At 26.4% G+C, this 6,624-nt stretch overlaps 1 protein-coding gene across 1 annotated transcript in view; it reads right to left on the reverse strand.

Moving 5' to 3' along the window:
• The window catches only part of LOC119600531 (microtubule-associated protein Jupiter-like), an 18,965-nt gene extending 13,033 nt beyond the window's left edge, over nucleotides 1-5,932 (reverse strand). Inside the window, exons 1-2 of the mRNA XM_037950796.1 lie at nucleotides 5,925-5,932; nucleotides 833-838 (exon numbers count right to left, since the gene is read on the reverse strand). The gene's annotated coding sequence lies outside the window, so the exon portion shown is untranslated. The remainder of the gene's footprint in view (nucleotides 1-832; nucleotides 839-5,924) is intronic.
• Between the last annotated feature and the right edge of the window lie 692 nt (nucleotides 5,933-6,624).

Consider the following 6,624-nt stretch of genomic DNA (forward strand, 5'->3'; position numbering starts at 1 on the left):
CTATCTATCTATCTATCTATCGAGCTATCTCTATCTATCTATCTATCTATCTAGCTATCTATCTATCGATCTATCTATCTATCTATCTATCTATCTATCTATCTATCTATCTATCTATCTATCTATCTGTCTGTCTGCCTGTCTGTCTGTCTGTCTGTCTGTCTGTCTGTCTGTCTGTCTGTCTATCTGTCTATCTGTCTATCTGTCTATCTGTCTATCTATCTATCTATCTATCTATCTATCTATCTATCTATCTATCTATCTATCTATCTATCTATCTATCTATCTATCTATCTATCTGTCTCTCTTCTTATTATAAATGAAAATAAAAATATATTTATATCTTAACTTTGGTTTAAATTTCGAAAGTAACATTAACATAATTCATTTATTATTTCGTAGTTAAATAACAAATAGACATATTTCTTAAAATCTGTCTGAACCCCAAAAATATTATTATTGTTAGTGGCACGCAATCCACACAAAAAGATTCATAGCTGTAGTTAAAAGCAATTATTACAAAAAGTAATCAATACAAAATATTGTGCAAATTGTCTTTACTAAAAAAAAAGTTTTTCATTTTACTGATCAATTTAAATCCATTCAATAAAATACCCCCACACACTACATTGTAAATATGAAGATTTCAAACAGGCAGCATTTTTAATGGAATAGACAGACAAACGACCAGTTAGATGCCAGAGACATCAACTTGGCATCATCAACATCATTTAATATTAACTCTCTTATACCATCTATAATCTTTAAAACTATTTATATTTATAGGGGAATGGACGGACAACAAACTCCTTCCTTAAACTCCAAATGTTTTTTGCTACTTTAAAAAAAAACTTTACTATGTTATAGATTCGTTTGTCGACTACCACTGCTGTTTTAACTTCAACACCATTTAATGTTTTTGTCTGACGTTGATGATCATCGGGGAGAGAGAGAGAGAAAGAATCCTCAATATGATCTTTATAAAAAGCCTTCAAGCTACATTAGCATTTTTAAGTTAAAAGCTTAAAGTTTTCTAAAAGAATTGCATCTTTTTAGAGAGGTAAATTTTTTACTTTTTACAACTTTTTCGACCCATTTTGACTTCTTTCGACTTTTGTCTATAAAATCGATTATTCGACATTTACAAGATAGTTAGACTATCGATTTATAGAACCCCTATTATTTCCTTAATCCGTATGGTCAACTATTTTTAATCAAAATTATTAAAAAGATTTAACTTGTCATTCATTTAAAGCTCTGCTCTTCAATATTGGCTACAACACATTTGACATTTGTTTTTGCCACTCAGCATCAATAGCAGAGGAGTTTTAAACATCAATTTTCGTTTGAAAATTGCCCACAAAAATACCCAGAGCAAATTGTCTTTAAAATGCAGCTGTGTGAGGTGGGTTTTCTTTAATACATTTTGACGGACTTATTGCACAGATGTTTAATTTTAGTGCATTTTTTTTTTGTTATTTAGCTTTCTTTGCAATTTTTTTTTTCTCTAAAAATAAATTCAATTGCAATAAAATTTAATGCTGTTTATCATCATTATCAAAAGCAGTCGAAAAACATTAGATTCAAAAGATGTTTAGTTTTTATTTACTCTTTAATTTACAATTATTATGCTATCAATTTGGTATGATATTTATTAGTGATATTTAGTTTAGACGAGAGCAAATAAGAAATTAATTTAAATAAAGTTTGAATAGCCAAAAAGGAATAGAAAATTCTGTGATTTTCTGTACACAGAGGGAAAAGGAAATATACACGCCTGGTACCAAATTGACACCAAAGAGTTTATAAGTTTTCAATAACATCCGTTGTCGAAGTATGTATATACATACGTACGACAACACTATGTAATGTTGATAACGTCGTTGTTGAAATCTAAATTTTATACACATCCGTTGTGTAAATGTTAACAAACGTGGTAAGCTCACTATTGGCAACGGATTGTTTGTAAATAGTGAGCTTACCACGTTTGTTAACATTTAGGTACCTTTTTCCCCTCTATGTAGTTTTCTAAACAAAGATTTTGGAAAGAATTAAAGTTTTTTAAAAATTCTTCAAATTATGTTTTAACAAATTAATAAGAACCACATGTTCGTCACATACTATTTCGTAAAAAGATCTAACCCGTTTTATTACCATGACACTAAAACTTTTTCTTTTCTTAATAATCATAAAACGTATGTATGTATGTATGTGTTGTTTCTAGAACTGCAATTCTTTAAACTTAAACAACAACCATGTTTTTAGTAGATAATTTCAAAACAAAAAAAAAAACTCATCATAAAAATATGAAATTGTTCAGTTTAAAACGCATTTAAAAGTAACAATGTTTTCAAAATATGTTTAATGACATTTCCGTTTGACAGACAAAAGAATAGCCTAAAACAATAACATTAACTAATTTCCATTTAAATCAATTTGCTCTTTTTAACCCAGTCTGACCACGACAACTCATTACAACTTTTCGGTTTTTGTCTTTGTAAAAGAAAGAAAAAAAAAAGCAGAATCATTAATAATAATTTGCTGCTAACTTACGCGTTTAGTTTTTTTTGTTTAATATACTATATGCCTCACTGAACGTATTAATGAATGTATGAAAAACTGCATAGTTGACCTACCTATACTTCTAAACAATTAAACTTGTTGATTTCCCATCACTGATTGTTATCGCCATCACTAATGCTTATTTACAGAGTTGCATGTGTTCATGTGCAGTTTTATTCAATGGGGTCCTCTCTATTTTTTTAATGTTTACATTTTTTTGTTTGTGGTTTTTTAATTGATTGTATTAAAATAATTTTAGGTTTTTAATTGTTTATACACATGTAATGATTATTTGCTTTAAGTTTAAACATAATTTAGGTTATTTTTGGTGTATTTTGTAAAATTAATATGGAGATGAGAAGTGAGCGATAAGATATTTAAGCTAGTAAAAGGCAATATAATAATATTGAAATATAATAAACAATTAGTATAATTAATTAAGGACTAGGTGTCGTTTTCAAATCTTCTATTTTGTGTTTGAGACCTATTATTAAACTGCTCAGGGTTTATCTACAAATTTTTAAGTTAAATAAAAGCTAGTTTTATGTTACTTAATTAACCAATTTGTGAAATTGACAGATGTAATTGTTTGCTAAATTGTCAGATTTACATTTCACACATTTTTCAATACAAATTAATAAAAAGTAAACACCTAGAGATGAAGAAATAATAGAAAAAGCAGCTCTTTGGCGTGAAAAATACACTTGGAGAAATAAATGTGTATTATATAACTTAACCTAGCAAATATTTTCTATAGAAAAGAAATTTTAACTGTCATTCATTAAACAACTTTAAATAATTCTGTAAGTGTAACTAACAAACCATCAAATTAGCAAGCAACATATATAAATAATTAGAAAATCAAAAAATGTATTAGACCATAGACAACTTTCTGTCAAAATACTAAAGAAAAAAAAAAAACAAAAATGTAACAAATGTCTTGTTAAATGTAAACCGAAGAAACATGATAAACCGAAAGACAAGGATTAGTAGAAAAACATAAATTAATGAGAAACGTTAAATACCATGACATCTTTTGGTCAACAGGTGGTCATAATTTTAGACCAGTAATTAAAAAAAGTTAAAGATTTACAAGTACAAACGATGAAAAGATATATTTCTACAGACTGCCACAACTTGACAGTTAAACATTTTATTTAAAAAGAAAATAATTTTCTTTTTTTATCTACAAGAGACATTTGTACATATTTTTGTAACTAATTATAACAAGTGTAAATTAACGGCAATTAACTTTAATGAAGAATTGCAAAAACGGAGAAGAAACCAAGGTTAAACTTTCATTTTTTCTAATCTAATCGTTATTTTTTTCACAACAATTTGACTAAAAGGAGTAATTTATACGTTTACCAGAGATATAAACCAAAAGAAAAAAGCCATTGCAAATGATTTATAAAAAATAAATAGACATTATAATCATTAACATGCGGCCCACTCTTAAAAAATTATTTGTAACATTATTTACAATTCAATTCCTTAACGATTGAAAAAAAAAAAACAGGCACGAGACCATTAAAATTTAGTTATACTCATCATTTGTAAAAAAAAAAATACTTGTTGTTAAATCAAAACAGTTATAAATAAAATAAACATACAATTGTATTAACATTTCTACACACATTTTGAAAATTGAGAGCAAAAGATAAACTGAAAAACATTAAATTTCAATTAACTAAGGAAAAAAACCCAAAGCAGGACCCAACACATATAGTTAACGTTTCTGAATGTAAAGCAGATACTTTTACTACAATCTCTAACAAACTAATTTATCGATTAAAGTAGCGTTATCTCTGCTAGAGTAGGGAGAGTAAGAGAAAGAGCAGCTTATTAAAAATAACAACATAATTGCCTAAAAACACTATAAATTGTTGTCATTTTGAAAAATACTTAAAGAGTTTGAAATACATTTGCTATTAAAAAAATGGTTTGAAATCAAATTTTAATCGCTTGCTATCAATTGCATTTTTATCTTCTCTTGAATGGGGAAAATTGTAACAAATGTTTTTAATTGAAAAGGAAATATTTCTTTTTTGGATTGGACTTAAATTAATGGTTCAAACAGAAAATTAGCAATGCCTTCGTATAAATACAATGTTTGGAATATAAAAGTTTTTACTAGAATTGAAATAAATTTTTACAATTATTTAAAATATTCAATAAATTTCTCTTCCAGGGAAGATGTTAAATATTTTTATTAATAAACTTTTCTATTTTATAGAGATTCATGGGGCTAAGGTAATTGCCCATTTATCAACCTTTCCATCTATTTATCTACATATCTTTCTATCTATCTATCTATCTATCTATCTATCTATCTATCTACTATCTATCTATCTATCTATCTATCTATCTATCTATCTATCTATCTATCTATCTATCTATCTATCTATCTATCTATCTATCTATCTATCTATCTATCTATCTATCTCTATCTATCTATCTATCTATCTATCTATCTATCTATCTATCTATCTATCTATCTATCTATCTATCTATCTATCTATCTATCTATCTATCTATCTATCTATCTATCTATCTATCTATCTATCTATCTATCTACACACTATAATAATGTTCATTAAAATAAATGAAATAAATTATTTATATGACAAACAGCAATACTAAACTGAAAAAAAAGCCGCTAATTGATTAATAACATTCAATTTATTTAAACAACAGGTTGATGCAACTTCAACAATTTAATATTGTTAAAAATAAATGACTAAAATTATAAAAGGCAATGACAATTAAAACATGACAATTTACACACAATATTTCTAGCAGTGTAGTTACAAAACTTCAAAGGATGTCCGGCAATTATGTAGAGAGTAGAAAAAAAAAAAAAAACGCTAAAATAAATATAGGTATGGTAACATGATGACAACAATGTAAGTGAATGAATATGATGACGAATAAAGGTAAACAAACATTGTTAATGTCAAAACATTAATTTAACAATAACCTGCTAAAGACATTGTTGCAATTAATTGTTTTTCTTATGAAAAGAAAATAACAAATTAATCATAATAATAAAATAAATAGCTAAGATTAGCAACAATTTTCATTATATATTAATAAATTATTGTTGTTATGAAGTGTTTTTGTTTGTGTGTTAAAAAAGAAGTTAAATTTGCATTCCTTTGTAACTAGTATAGTTTCATTTAAAGTTTAAAGTTAAATTACGCTTTTAACGGTATTTTCTTTAACAATTTCTTAACAACATCAGCAGCAACAACAAGAAATGTTTAATTACAATATGCATGATGTTTAATGAATAAACAAATGAGTGTATATGACTTAAATAAGTGAATGAATGAGTGCATGATGAAATGCAGCGAATGTACGAGGGTTGTTGAAGGAATTAACTAATGAATTGAGGAATTGTGAAAAAACACACAAAGGGGACTGTTTCTTTTGGTATCTATCTATCTATCTATCTATCTATCTATCTATCTATCTATCTATCTATCTATCTATCTATCTATCTATCTATCTATCTATCTATCTATCTATCATCTATCTATCATCTATCTATCTATCTATCTATCTATCTATCTATCTATCTATCTATCTATCTATCTATCTATCTATCTATCTATCTATCTATCTATCTATCTATCTATCTATCTATCTATCTATCTATCTATCTATCTATCTATTATCTATCTATCTATCTATCTATCTATCTATCTATCTATCTATCTATCTATCTATCTATCTATCTATCTATCTATCTATCTATCTATCTATCTATCTATCTATCTATCTATCTATCTATCTATCTATCGATCTATCTATCTATCTATCTATCTATCTATCTATCTATCTATCTATCTATCTATCTATCTATCTATCTATCTATCTATCTATCTATCTATCTATCTATCTATCTATCTATCTATCTATCTATCTATCTATCTATCTATCTATCTATCTATCTATTCTATCTATCTATCTATCTTCTATCTATCTATTATCTATCTATCTATCTATCTATCTATCTATCTATCTATCTATCTATCTATCTATCTATCTATCTATCTA

Source organism: Lucilia sericata, unplaced genomic scaffold (genome assembly GCF_015586225.1).
Source record: "Lucilia sericata isolate MDLA Ls3-8-SP2 unplaced genomic scaffold, ASM1558622v1 Contig000116F_arrow, whole genome shotgun sequence".
Taxonomy (NCBI): domain Eukaryota; kingdom Metazoa; phylum Arthropoda; class Insecta; order Diptera; family Calliphoridae; genus Lucilia; species Lucilia sericata.